The sequence below is a fragment of the Oncorhynchus nerka genome, unplaced genomic scaffold, assembly GCF_034236695.1.
Source record: "Oncorhynchus nerka isolate Pitt River unplaced genomic scaffold, Oner_Uvic_2.0 unplaced_scaffold_1449, whole genome shotgun sequence".
In the NCBI taxonomy this organism is placed as follows: domain Eukaryota; kingdom Metazoa; phylum Chordata; class Actinopteri; order Salmoniformes; family Salmonidae; genus Oncorhynchus; species Oncorhynchus nerka.
The window spans coordinates 9896-24280 of record NW_027039866.1 but is presented as its reverse complement, the minus strand read 5'-3'; the positions used below and the strand labels follow the sequence as shown (position 1 = coordinate 24280).

The window sequence follows — 14385 nt, the reverse complement described above, 5'->3', positions numbered from 1 at the left end:
GGCCCAGATATGAAGGGGAGTTCAATGCCCAGATTTGAAGGGGGGTTCAAGGCCCAGATATGAAGGGGAGTTCAAGGCCCAGATATGAAGGGAAGGAGAGTTCAAGGCCCAGACATGAAGGGAAGGAGAGTTCAATGCCCAGACCCTGAAGGGAAGGAGAGTTCAATGCCCAGATATGAAGGGGAGTTCAAGGCCCAGATATGAAGGGGAGTTCAAGGCCCAGATATGAAGGGGAATTCAAGGCCCAGACATGAAGGGAAGGAGAGTTCAAGGCCCAGATAAAGGGAAGGACAGTTCAAGGCCCAGATATGAAGGGAAGGAGAGTTCAAGGCCCAGACATGAAGGAAGGAGAGTTCAATGCCCAGATATGAAGGGAGTTCAAGGCCCAGATATGAAGGAAGGAGAGTTCAAGGCCCAGACATGAAGGAAGGAGAGTTCAATGCCCCGATATGAAGGGGAGTTCAAGGCTCCAGATATGAAGGGAAGGAGAGTTCAAGGCCCAGATATGAAGGGGAGTTCAAGGCCCAGATATGAAGGGGAGTTCAAGGCCCAGACATGAAGGGAAGGAGAGTTCAAGGCCCAGATATGAAGGGAAGGAGAGTTCAAGGCCCAGATATGAAGGAAGGAGAGTTCAAGGCCCAGACATGAAGGGAAGGAGAGTTCAATGCCCAGATATGAAGGGAGTTCAAGGCCCAGATAAAGGGAAGGAGAGTTCAAGGCTCCAGACATGAAGGGAAGGAGAGTTCAATGCCCCGATATGAAGGGAGTTCAAGGCCCAGATATGAAGGGAAGGAGAGTTCAAGGCCCAGATATGAAGGGAAGGAGAGTTCAAGACCCAGATATGAAGGGAATGAGAGTTCAAGGCCCAGATATGAAGGGAAGGAGAGTTCAAGGCCCAGATATGAAGGGAATGGGAGTTCAAGGCCCAGATATGAAGGGAAGGAGAGTTCAAGGCCCAGATATGAAGGGAGGGAGAGTTCAAGACCCAGACATAAAGAGAAGGAGAGTTCAAAACCCAGACATGAAGGGAAGGAGAGTTCATGTAACCTCTGTAAAGAGAAAAGGTATCTCCGTAAAGAGGACAGTAACCTCCGTAAAGAGGACAGTAACCTCCGTAAAGAGGACAGTATCCTCCGTAAAGAGGACAGTAACCTCCGTAAAGAGGAAAGATATCTCCGTAAAGAGAACAGTAAACTCCGTAAAGAGGACAGTAATCTCCGTAAAGAGGACAGTAACCTCCGTAAAGAGGACAATAACCTCCGTAAAGAGGACAGTAGTCCTCCGTAAAGAGGACAGTAACCTCCGTAAAGAGGAAAGGTATCTCTGTAAAGAGGACTGTAACCAATGTAAAGAGGACAGTAACCTCCGTAAAGAGGACAGTAACCTCCGTAAAGAGGACAGTATCCTCCATAAAGAATCAAATCAAATGTTATTTGTCACATACACATGAGAACATGTAATGCTGTAGCGAAATGCTAAAGAGGACAGTAACCTCCGTAAAGAGGACAGTAACCTCCGTAAAGAGGACAGTAGTCTCCGTAAAGAGGACAGTAATCTCCGTAAAGAGGACAGTAACCTCCGTAAAGAGAACAGTAGTCTCCGTAAAGAGGACAGTAATCTCCGTAAAGAGGACAGTAACCTCCGTAAAGAGGCAAGGTATCTCTGTAAAGAGGACAGTAGCCTCCGTAAAGAGGACAGTAACCTCCATAAAGAGGACAGTAACCTCCGTAAAGAGGACAGTAACCTCCGTAAAGAGGACAGTAACCTCCGTAAAGAGGACAGTATCCTCCGTAAAGAGAACAGTAAACTCCGTAAAGAGGACAGTAATCTCCGTAAAGAGGACAGTAACCTCCGTAAAGAGAACAGTAGCCTCCGTAAAGAGGACAGTAACCTCCGTAAAGAGGACAGTAATCTCCGTAATGAGGACAGTAACCTCCGTAAAGAGGACAGTAATCTCCGTAAAGAGGACAGTAACCTCCGTAAAGAGGCAAGGTATCTCTGTAAAGAGGACAGTAACCTCCGTAAAGAGGACAGTAACCTCCGTAAAGAGAACAGTAACCTCCGTAAAGAGGACAGTAACCTCCATAAAGAGGACAGTAACCTCCGTAAAGAGGACAGTAATCTCCGTAAAGAGGACAGTAACCTCCGTAAAGAGGCAAGGTATCTCTGTAAAGAGGACAGTAACCTCCGTAAAGAGGACAGTAACCTCCGTAAAGTGGACAGCTACAACCAAACATAAAAGGGCTCCAATAAATTATTTTCTGGGCCATGACACTACAATTTCCCCGAAATGCTGATGTAGGATCAAGGGTAAATTACCTTCAAGAGTTAAGTGTAATGCGCTTCTCGACAATGCCTTTGTTGAGGGAGGGGCTGGGTGGGGAGGGGCTTGGCTGGGTGGGGAGGGGCTTGGCGGGGAGGGGCTTGGGGGAGGGGAGGGGCTTGGTGGGTGGGGAGGGGATTGGGGAGGGGGCTGGGTGGGGAGGGGCTTGGCGGGGTGGGGAGGGGCTTGTTCTCTGAGTGAGTGGCCGGGATTCAATCAAAGAACACACATCCCCATCTCTCCATCCCCCTGCAGTGTCTCAGACTGCTTCCGTAGAGCATGGTAGTATTAAGCTGCCTCTCCAGACCGTGTCTTCCTCCCCATCTCTCAGTCTGCTTCCGTAGAGCATGGTAGTATCAAGCTGCCTCTCCAGACCGTGTCTTCCTCCCCATCTCTCCATCCCCCTGCAGTGTCTGCTTCCGTAGAGCATGGTAGTATTAAGCTGCCTCTCCAGACCGTGTCTTCCTCCCCATCTCTCAGTCTGCTTCCGTAGAGCATGGTAGTATTAAGCTGCCTCTCCAGACCGTGTCTTCCTCCCCATCTCCTTCCTCGATGCTCGGTACAGTTTAATACTGAGACTGGGCAGATCGTACAATTCATCCAGATGGAACCTGGTCTGGAACCGTTCTACGAACTGGTTCTCTCTGTCCAGACGGAACCTCATGGCCCAGAGGATCTCCGTTCCGTCCTGACACAGGTGATCGAAGGTGTCCAAGAGTTCCGCCAGGTAAGGGTGGCAGTACACCACGTCGGCAGCGAACACGTAGTCGTAGTGACAGGCAGCCTGAGGGAAGTGTTGTTCCAGCTCCTTCCCCCAGGACAGCTCAGTGACACGAGGAGCGTGTCTACAGGAACCCCTGGTGTTACGCAGGACGTTATACTGAAGGTTACTCAGCACCTCCGGCAGGTCTGTGGACGTCACCTTGGCACCTAGGGAAAAAAAACACACAAAAAAACCATCAGTTACCAAACAGGAAGGAGATGTCTGTCCTCTGAAGAGGGCGGTGTGACCGGATGTGCTACCTGTCCCAGACCTGCTGTTTTCAACTCTCTAGAGACAGCAGGAGCGTTAGAGATACTCTTAATGCTCGGCTATGAAAAGCCAACTGACATTTACTCCTGAGGTGCTGACCTGTTGCACCCTCTACAACTACTGTGATTATTATTATTTGACCCTGATGGGCATCTATGAACATTTGAACATCTTGGCCATGTTCTGTTATAATCTCCACCCGGCACAGCCAGAAGAGGACTGGCCACCCCTCAGAGCCTGGTTCCTCTCTACCCGGTACAGCCAGAAGAGGACTGGCCACCCCACATAGCCTGGTTCCTCTCTAGGTTTCTTCCTAGGTTTTGCCCTTTCTAGGGAGGTTTTCCTAGCCACCGTGCTTCTACACCTGCATTGCTTGCTGTTTGGGGTTTTAGCCTGGGTTTCTGTACAGCACTTTGAGATATCAGCTGATGTAAGAAGGGCTTTATAAATACATTTGATTGATTGATTGATTGATTGATTGAATGGATGGGCCCGAAAAACTAAAACAAAAAAACACACTAACGGGAGGGTGTCTGGACCCCCAGGACAGCTCAGTGATACGAGGAGGGTGTCTGGGGCCCCCCAGGACAGCTCAGTGATACGAGGAGGGTGTCTGGACCCCCCCCCCCCCCAGGACAGCTCAGTGATACGAGGAGGGTGTCTGGGGCCCCCCAGGACAGCTCAGTGATACGAGGAGTGTGTCTGGGCCCCCCAGGACAGCTCAGTGATACGAGGAGGGTGTCTGGACCCCCAGGACAGCTCAGTGATACGAGGAGGGTGTCTGGACCCCCAGGACAGCTCAGTGATATGAGGAGGGTGTCTGGACCCCCCAGGACAGCTCAGTGATATGAGGAGGGTGTCTGGACCCCCAGGACAGCTCAGTGATATGAGGAGGGTGTCTAGGACCCCCAGGACAGCTCAGTGATACGAGGAGGGTGTCTGGACCCCCAGGACAGCTCAGTGATACGAGGAGGGTGTCTCCGACCCCCAGGACAGCTCAGTGATAAGAGGAGGGTGTCTAGGACCCCCAGGACAGCTCAGTGATACGAGGAGGGTGTCTAGGACAGCTCAGTGATACGAGGAAGGTGTCTAGGACCCCCAGGACAGCTCAGTGATACGAGGAGGGTGTCTGGGCCCCCAGGACAGCTCAGTGATAAGAGGAGGATGTCTGGACCCCCAGGACAGCTCAGTGATAAGAGGAGGTGTCTGGGGCCCCCAGGACAGCTCAGTGATACGAGGAGGGTGTCTGGGGCCCCCAGGACAGCTCAGTGATACGAGGAGGGTGTCTGGACCCCCCAGGACAGCTCAGTGATGCGAGGAGGGTGTCTGGGGCCCCCAGGACAGCTCAGTGATACGAGGAGTGTGTCTGGGCCCCCAGGACAGCTCAGTGATACGAGGAGGGTGTCTGGACCCCCCACCCCAGGACAGCTCAGTGATACGAGGAGGGTGTCTGGACCCCCCCCCAGGACAGCTCAGTGATACGAGGAGGTGTCTGGGCCCCCCCAGGACAGCTCAGTGATACGAGGAGGTGTCTGGGCCCCCAGGACAGCTCAGTGATACGAGGAGGTGTCTGGGGCCCCCCACCCCCAGGACAGCTCAGTGATACGAGGAGGGTGTCTGGACCCCCAGGACAGCTCAGTGATACGAGGAGGGTGTCTGGACCCCCAGGACAGCTCAGTGATAAGGAGGGTGTCTGGACCCCCAGGACAGCTCAGTGATATGAGGAGGGTGTCTAGGACCCCCAGGAGCTCAGTGATACGGGAGGTGTCTGGGACCCCCAGGACAGCTCAGTGATACGAGGAAGGTGTCTGGGGACCCCCAGGACAGCTCAGTGATAAGAGGAGGGTGTCTAGGACCCCCAGGACAGCTCAGTGATAAGAGGAGGGTGTCTGGACCCCCAGGACAGCTCAGTGATAAGAGGAGGTGTCTAGGACCCCCAGGACAGCTCAGTGATACGAGGAGGGTGTCTGGGCCCCCCAGGACAGCTCAGTGATAAGAGGAGGTGTCTGGGCCCCCAGGACAGCTCAGTGATAAGAGGAGGGTGTCTGGGGCCCCCAGGACAGCTCAGTGATACGAGGAGGGTGTCTGGGGCCCCCAGGACAGCTCAGTGATACGAGGAGGATGTCTGGGCCCCCAGGACAGCTCAGTGATAAGAGGAGGGTGTCTGGGGCCCCCAGGACAGCTCAGTGATACGAGGAGGGTGTCTGGGGCCCCCAGGACAGCTCAGTGATACGAGGAGGGTGTCTGGGGCCCCCAGGACAGCTCAGTGATAAGAGGAGGGTGTCTGGGGCCCCCAGGACAGCTCAGTGATACGAGGAGGGTGTCTGGGGCCCCCAGGACAGCTCAGTGATACGAGGAGGGTGTCTGGGGCCCCCAGGACAGCTCAGTGATACGAGGAGGTGTCTGGGGCCCCCAGGACAGCTCAGTGATACGAGGAGGGTGTCTGGGGCCCCCAGGACAGCTCAGTGATACGAGGAGGGTGTCTGGGGCCCCCAGGACAGCTCAGTGATACGAGGAGGGTGTCTGGGGCCCCCAGGACAGCTCAGTGATACGAGGAGGGTGTCTGGGGCCCCCAGGACAGCTCAGTGATACGAGGAGGGTGTCTGGGGCCCCCAGGACAGCTCAGTGATACGAGGAGGGTGTCTGGGGCCCCCAGGACAGCTCAGTGATACGAGGAGGGTGTCTGGGGCCCCCAGGACAGCTCAGTGATAGAGGAGGGTGTCTGGGGCCCCCAGGACAGCTCAGTGATACGAGGAGGATGTCTGGGGCCCCCAGGACAGCTCAGTGATACGAGGAGGGTGTCTGGGGCCCCCAGGACAGCTCAGTGATAAGAGGAGGGTGTCTGGGGCCCCCAGGACAGCTCAGTGATAAGAGGAGGTGTCTGGGGCCCCCAGGACAGCTCAGTGATAAGGAGGGTGTCTGGGGCCCCCAGGACAGCTCAGTGATACGAGGAGGGTGTCTGGGGCCCCCAGGACAGCTCAGTGATACGAGGAGGTGTCTGGGGCCCCCAGGACAGCTCAGTGATACGAGGAGGGTGTCTGGGGCCCCCAGGACAGCTCAGTGATATGAGGAGGGTGTCTGGGGCCCCCAGGACAGCTCAGTGATAAGAGGAGGTGTCTGGGGCCCCCAGGACAGCTCAGTGATACGAGGAGGTGTCTGGGGCCCCCAGGACAGCTCAGTGATACGAGGAGGGTGTCTGGGGCCCCCCAGGACAGCTCAGTGATAAGAGGAGGGTGTCTGGGCCCCCCAGGACAGCTCAGTGATATGAGGAGGGTGTCTGGGCCCCCCAGGACAGCTCAGTGATACGAGGAGGGTGTCTGGGGCCCCCAGGACAGCTCAGTGATACGAGGAGGGTGTCTGGGGCCCCCCAGGACAGCTCAGTGATACGAGGAGGGTGTCTGGGGCCCCCCAGGACAGCTCAGTGATACGAGGAGGGTGTCTGGGGCCCCCCAGGACAGCTCAGTGATAAGAGGAGGGTGTCTGGGGCCCCCCAGGACAGCTCAGTGATAAGAGGAGGGTGTCTGGGGCCCCCCAGGACAGCTCAGTGATACGAGGAGGGTGTCTGGGGCCCCCAGGACAGCTCAGTGATACGAGTGAGGAGGGTGTCTGGGGCCCCCAGGACAGCTCAGTGATACGAGGAGGGTGTCTGGACCCCCAGGACAGCTCAGTGATACGAGGAGGGTGTCTGGGGCCCCCAGGACAGCTCAGTGATAAGAGGAGGGTGTCTGGGGCCCCCAGGACAGCTCAGTGATAAGAGGAGGTGTCTGGGGCCCCCAGGACAGCTCAGTGATAAGAGGAGGGTGTCTGGGGCCCCCAGGACAGCTCAGTGATACGAGGGAGGGTGTCTGGGGCCCCCCAGGACAGCTCAGTGATACGAGGAGGGTGTCTGGGGCCCCCCAGGACAGCTCAGTGATAAGAGGAGGGTGTCTGGGGCCCCCCAGGACAGCTCAGTGATACGAGGAGGGTGTCTGGGGCCCCCCAGGACAGCTCAGTGATATGAGGAGGGTGTCTGGGGCCCCCCAGGACAGCTCAGTGATAAGAGGAGGGTGTCTGGGGCCCCCCAGGACAGCTCAGTGATACGAGGAGGGTGTCTGGGGCCCCCCAGGACAGCTCAGTGATAAGAGGAGGGTGTCTGGGGCCCCCCAGGACAGCTCAGTGATACGAGGAGGGTGTCTGGGGCCCCCAGGACAGCTCAGTGATACGAGGAGGGTGTCTGGGGCCCCCAGGACAGCTCAGTGATACGAGGAGGTGTCTGGGGCCCCCAGGACAGCTCAGTGATACGAGGAGGGTGTCTGGGGCCCCCAGGACAGCTCAGTGATACGAGGAGGGTGTCTGGGGCCCCCAGGACAGCTCAGTGATACGAGGAGGGTGTCTGGGGCCCCCAGGACAGCTCAGTGATACGAGGAGGGTGTCTGGGGCCCCCAGGACAGCTCAGTGATAAGAGGAGGTGTCTGGGGCCCCCAGGACAGCTCAGTGATAAGAGGAGGGTGTCTGGGGCCCCCAGGACAGCTCAGTGATACGAGGAGGGTGTCTGGGGCCCCCAGGACAGCTCAGTGATACGAGGAGGTGTCTGGGGCCCCCAGGACAGCTCAGTGATACGAGGAGGGTGTCTGGGGCCCCCCAGGACAGCTCAGTGATAAGAGGAGGGTGTCTGGGGCCCCCCAGGACAGCTCAGTGATAAGAGGAGGGTGTCTGGGGCCCCCCAGGACAGCTCAGTGATACGAGGAGGGTGTCTGGGGCCCCCAGGACAGCTCAGTGATACGAGGAGGGTGTCTGGGGCCCCCAGGACAGCTCAGTGATACGAGGAGGTGTCTGGGGCCCCCAGGACAGCTCAGTGATAAGAGGAGGTGTCTGGGGCCCCCAGGACAGCTCAGTGATAAGAGGAGGGTGTCTGGGGCCCCCAGGACAGCTCAGTGATACGAGGAGGGTGTCTGGGGCCCCCAGGACAGCTCAGTGATACGAGGAGGGTGTCTGGGGCCCCCAGGACAGCTCAGTGATACGAGGAGGGTGTCTGGGGCCCCCAGGACAGCTCAGTGATACGAGGAGGGTGTCTGGGGCCCCCCAGGACAGCTCAGTGATACGAGGAGGGTGTCTGGGGCCCCCCAGGACAGCTCAGTGATACGAGGAGGGTGTCTGGGGCCCCCCAGGACAGCTCAGTGATACGAGAGGAGTGTCTGGGGCCCCCAGGACAGCTCAGTGATACGAGGAGGGTGTCTGGGGCCCCCAGGACAGCTCAGTGATACGAGGAGGGTGTCTGGGGCCCCCAGGACAGCTCAGTGATACGAGGAGGTGTCTGGGGCCCCCAGGACAGCTCAGTGATAAGAGGAGGGTGTCTGGGGCCCCCAGGACAGCTCAGTGATACGAGGAGGGTGTCTGGGGCCCCCAGGACAGCTCAGTGATACGAGGAGGGTGTCTGGGGCCCCCAGGACAGCTCAGTGATACTCAGTGAGGGAGGTGTCTGGGGCCCCCAGGACAGCTCAGTGATACGAGGAGGGTGTCTGGGGCCCCCAGGACAGCTCAGTGATACGAGGAGGGTGTCTGGGGCCCCCAGGACAGCTCAGTGATACGAGGAGGGTGTCTGGGGCCCCCAGGACAGCTCAGTGATAAGAGGAGGGTGTCTGGGGCCCCCAGGACAGCTCAGTGATAAGAGGAGGGTGTCTGGGGCCCCCAGGACAGCTCAGTGATACGAGGAGGGTGTCTGGGGCCCCCAGGACAGCTCAGTGATACGAGGAGGGTGTCTGGGGCCCCCAGGACAGCTCAGTGATACGAGGAGGGTGTCTGGGGCCCCCAGGACAGCTCAGTGATATGAGGAGGGTGTCTGGGGCCCCCAGGACAGCTCAGTGATACGAGGAGGGTGTCTGGGGCCCCCAGGACAGCTCAGTGATACGAGGAGGGTGTCTGGGGCCCCCAGGACAGCTCAGTGATACGAGGAGGGTGTCTGGGGCCCCCAGGACAGCTCAGTGATAAGAGGAGGAGGAGTGTCTGGGGCCCCCAGGACAGCTCAGTGATACGAGGAGGGTGTCTGGGGCCCCCCAGGACAGCTCAGTGATATGAGGAGGGTGTCTGGGGCCCCCAGGACAGCTCAGTGATACGAGGGTAGTGTCTGGGGCCCCCAGGACAGCTCAGTGATACCAGGAGGTTTCTAAATACAAGGCCCCCAGGACAGCTCAGTGATATGGAGGAGGGTGTCTGGGGCCCCCAGGGAGTAGTGTCTTGGGCCCCCAGGACAGCTCAGTGATATCCAGGAGGGGTGTGGCTGATGGGCCCCCAGGACAGCTCAGTGATACGAGGAGGGAAGATGTCTGGGGCCCCCAGGACAGCTCAGTGATGAAGAGGAGGGTGTCTGGGGCCCCCAGGTGACAGCTCAGTGATAAGGACCATAAGAGGGTGTCTGACCATAAGGGGCCCCCAGGACAGCTCAGTGATAAGAGGAGTGAGGATGTCTGGGGCCCCCAGGGTAGCTCAGTGATGATGAAGGTGAGGGTGTGTTAGTGAGGATGATGAGGACCATAGCTCAGTGATTAGAGGATGGGTGTCTGGGGCCCCCAGTGACAGCTCAGTGATACGAGGAGGGTGTCTGAAGGTGACCCCAGGACAGCTCAGTGATAAGGTGACCAGGAGGTGTCTGGGGCCCCCAGGGTACAGCTCAGTGATAAGAGGAGGTCTAGTGTGATGGGGCCCCCAGGACAGCTCAGTGATGATGAGGAGGGTGTCTTGGGGGCCCCCAGGACAGCTCAGTGATAAGAGGAGGGTGTCTGGGGCCCCCAGGACAGCTCAGTGATACGAGGAGGGTGTCTGGGGCCCCCAGGACAGCTCAGTGATACGAGGAGGGTGTCTGGGGCCCCCAGGACAGCTCAGTGATACGAGGAGGGTGTCTGGGGCCCCCAGGACAGCTCAGTGAGGATGATGAGGGTGTCTGGGGCCCCCCAGGACAGTCTTACGAGGAGGATGGGCCCCCCCAGGACAGCTCAGTGATACGAGGAGGGTGTCTGGGGCCCCCAGGACATGCTCAGTGATACGAGGGAGGTGTCTGGGGCCCCCAGGACAGCTCAGTGTTACGAGGAGATGGGTGTCTAGGGCCCCCAGGACAGCTCAGTGATAAGAGGAGGGTGTCTGGGGCCCCCAGGACAGCTCAGTGATAAGAGGAGGGTGTCTGGGGCCCCCAGGACAGCTCAGTGATAAGAGGTTGTGTCTAGGGGCCCCCAGGACAGCTCAGTGATACCATGAGACTTTGTAAATACAAGATTGTCTCACCTAGAAGGCTTGTAACTATGGAGACCAGGTGGTCCCGGTAGCCCAGTGTTAGAGGATGATGAAGTTCTTGTCCAGCAGGTTGTGAGGATGATGAAGGTGACGTGTCGCGGTGCGTATCAGGTTAGTAACACAGCACTATGGCCTGATGGGAAATAAACACAATGCAATGTGAACTAACAGGACATTATAAAAATGAAGTTGATGGATGAAGATGTACATAAGGTGAGGAAAAAGGTGAGTGGGTGGATGATTTAAAAGTAATAATTGTTATGAATGATGAAGGTGACCAGTAGTGTAAGGGTAGTGTTAGTGAGGATGATGAAGGTGACCATAAGGGTAGTGTTAGTGAGGATGATGAAGGTGACCATAAGGGTAGTGTTAGTGAGGATGATGAAGGTGACCATAATGGAAGTAGTGTTAGTGTTAGGAGGATGATGAAGGTGACCATATACAGTCTAGGGTAGTGTTAGTGAGGATGATGAAGGTGACCATAAGGGTAGTGTTAGTGAGGATGATGAAGGTGACCATAAGGGTAGTGTTAGTGAGGATGATGAAGGTGACCATAAGGGTAGTGTTAGTGAGGATGATGAAGGTGACCATAAGGGTAGTGTTAGTGAGGATGATGAAGGTGACCATAAGGGTAGTGTTAGTGAGGATGATGAAGGTGACCATAAGGGTAGTGTTAGTGAGGATGATGAAGGTGACCATAAGGGTAGTGTTAGTGAGGATGATGAAGGTGACCATAAGGGTAGTGTTAGTGAGGATGATGAAAGTGACCTAAGGGTAGTGTTAGTGAGGATGATGAAGGTGCATAAGGGTAGTGTTAGTGAGGATGATGAAGGTGACCATAAGGGTAGTGTTAGTGAGGATGATGAAGGTGACCAGGGTAGTGTTAGTGAGGATGATGAAGGTGACCATAAGGGTAGTGTTAGTGAGGATGATGAAGGTGACCATAAGGGTAGTGTTAGTGAGGATGATGAAGGTGACCATAAGGGTAGTGTTAGTGAGGATGATGAAGGTGACCATAAGGGTAGTGTTAGTGAGGATGATGAAGGTGACCATAAGGGTAGTGTTAGGTGACCATAAGGGTAGTGTTAGTGAGGATGATGAAGGTGAGTGGTAGTGTTAGTGAGGATGATGAAGGTGACCATAAGGGTAGTGTTAGTGAGGATGATGAAGGTGAGTGGTAGTGTTAGTGAGGATGATGAAAGTGACCATAAGGGTAGTGTTAGTGAGGATGATGAAGGTGACCATAAGGGTAGTGTTAGTGAGGATGATGAAGGTGAGTGGTAGTGTTAGTGAGGATGATGAAGGTGAGGTTGTTGAGTATAGTGTTAGTGAGGATGGTGAAGGTGAGTGGTAGTGTTAGTGAGGATGATGAAGGTGAGTGGTAGTGTTAGTGAGGATGATGAAGGTGAGTGGTAGGGTAGTGTTAGGTGAGGATGATGAAGGTGACCATAAGGGTCTCAGTGTTAGTGAGGATGATGAAGGTGACCATCAAGGGTAGTGTTAGTGAGGATGATGAAGATTAGTGTAAGGGTAGTGTTAGTGAGGATGATGAAGATTAGTGTAAGGGTAGTGTTAGTGAGGATGATGAAGATTAGTGTAAGGGTTGTGTTAGTGAGGATGATGAAGGTGACCATAAGGGTAGTGTTAGTGAGGATGATGAAGGTGACCATAAGGGTAGTGTTAGTGAGGATGATGAAGGTGAGTTGGTAGTGTTAGTGAGGATGATGAAGATTAGTGTAAGGGTAGTGTTCTCAGGTGAGGATGATGAAGATTAGTGTAAGGGTAGTGTTAGTGAGGATGATGAAGGTGGTTGTTGAGTGGTAGTGTTAGTGAGGATGATGAAGATTAGTGTTGGTGTCCATCATCCTCTCTCTCAGTGTAAGGGTAGTGTTAGTGAGGATGATGAAGATTAGTGTAAGGGTAGTGTTAGTGAGGATGATGAAGATTAGTGTACAGGGTAGTGTTGGTGAGGATGATGAAGATTAGTGTAAGGGTAGTGTTAGTGAGGATGATGAAGATTAGTGTAAGGGTAGTGTTGGTGAGGATGATGAAGATTAGTGTAAGGGTTGTGTTAGTGAGGATGATGAAGGTGAGTGGTAGGGTAGTGTTAGTGAGGATGATGAAGGTGACCATAAGGGTAGTGTTAGTGAGGATGATGAAGGTAAGTGAAGGGTAGTGTTAGTGAGGATGATGAAGGTGAGTGGTAGTGTTAGTGAGGATGATGAAGATTAGTGTAAGGGTTGTGTTAGTGAGGATGATGAAAATTTGTGTAAGGGTAGTGTTAGTGAGGATGATGAAGGTGAGTGGTAGTGTTAGTGAGGATGATGAAGGTGAGTGGTAGGGTAGTGTTAGTGAGGATGATGAAGGTGAGCGGTAGGGTAGTGTTAGTGAGGATGATGAAGGTGAGTGGTAGTGATAGTGAGGATGATGAAGGTGACCATAAGTACAGTCTGTTAGTGAGGATGATCAAGGTGACCATAAGGGTAGTGTTAGTGAGGATGACGAAGGTGACCATAAGGGTAGTGTTAGTGAGGTTGTTGACGTATTTTAAGGTGACCATAAGGGTAGTGTTAGTGAGGATGACAGAAGGTGACCATAAGGGTAGTGTTAGTGAGGATGATGAAGGTTGGGCGGAAGGCGCTTGTTGTACCGAGGGCCACATCACAGCTCCGTAGAGGTCATGTGACTCCTTGATCTTGATCTGATGGTCAGCGTCTCAGGTGTATCCCTCCCAGGCTTCCACGGTGATCAGAGACTGGATGATCCTCCTGGACATGATGGCAGCTGCCAGCTCAGCATCCACATCCACACCTGGTAACACAATTAAAATCATATTTATTCTATGTAGGACACGTGATATGGAACTATTTCCCATCATCATCTCTCTCTCTCTCAGGGGACGGCAGGGTAGCCTAGTGGTTAGAGCGTTGGGCTAGTAACCGGAAGGTTGCAAGTTCAAATCCCAGAGCTGACAAGGTACAGTCTCTGTCATTCTGCCCCTGAACAGGGCGTGTTTGAAAAATAAGAATTTGTTCTTAACTGACTTGCCAAGTTAAATAAAAGTTGGTTTTTTAATCCTCTCTCTCAGTACAGTCTCAGGATGTTGGTGTATCCCATCATCCTCTCTCTCAGTACAGTCTCAGGTTGTTGGCGTATCCCATCATCCTCTCTCTCAGTACAGTCTCAGGTTGTTGACGTATCCCATCATCCTCTCTCTCAGTACAGTCTCAGGTTGTTGTTCCCATCATCCTCTCAGTACAGGTTGTTGACGTATCCCATCATCCTCTCTCTCTCAGTAGGTTGTTGAGTCCCATCATCAGTACAGTCTCAGGTTGTTGACGTATCCCATCATCCTCTCTCTCAGTACAGTCTCAGGTTGTTGACCCATCATCCTCTCTCTCAGTATCTCCATCATCCAGTCTCAGGTTGTTGACGTATCTCTCTCTCAGTACAGTCTCAGGTTGTTGACGTATCCCATCATCCTCTCTCTCAGTACAGTCTCAGGTTGTTGGACGTATCCCATCATCCTCTCTCTCAGTACAGTCTCAGGTTGTTGACGTATCCCATCATCCTCTCTCTCTCAGTACAGTCTCAGGTTGTTGACGTATCCCATCATCCTCTCTCTCAGTACAGTCTCAGGTTGTTGACGTATCCCATCATCCTCTCAGTACAGTCTCAGGTTGTTGACGTATCCCATCATCCTCTCTCTCAGTACAGTCTCAGGTTGTTGACGTATCCCATCATCCTCTCTCTCAGTACAGTCTCA

At 54.5% G+C, this 14385-nt stretch overlaps 1 pseudogene; it reads right to left on the bottom strand.

Moving 5' to 3' along the window:
* Positions 1 to 2476: 2476 nt before the first annotated feature.
* LOC135568609 (protein-lysine methyltransferase METTL21E-like) lies at positions 2477 to 13426 on the bottom strand (annotated as a pseudogene).
* Between the last annotated feature and the right edge of the window lie 959 nt (positions 13427 to 14385).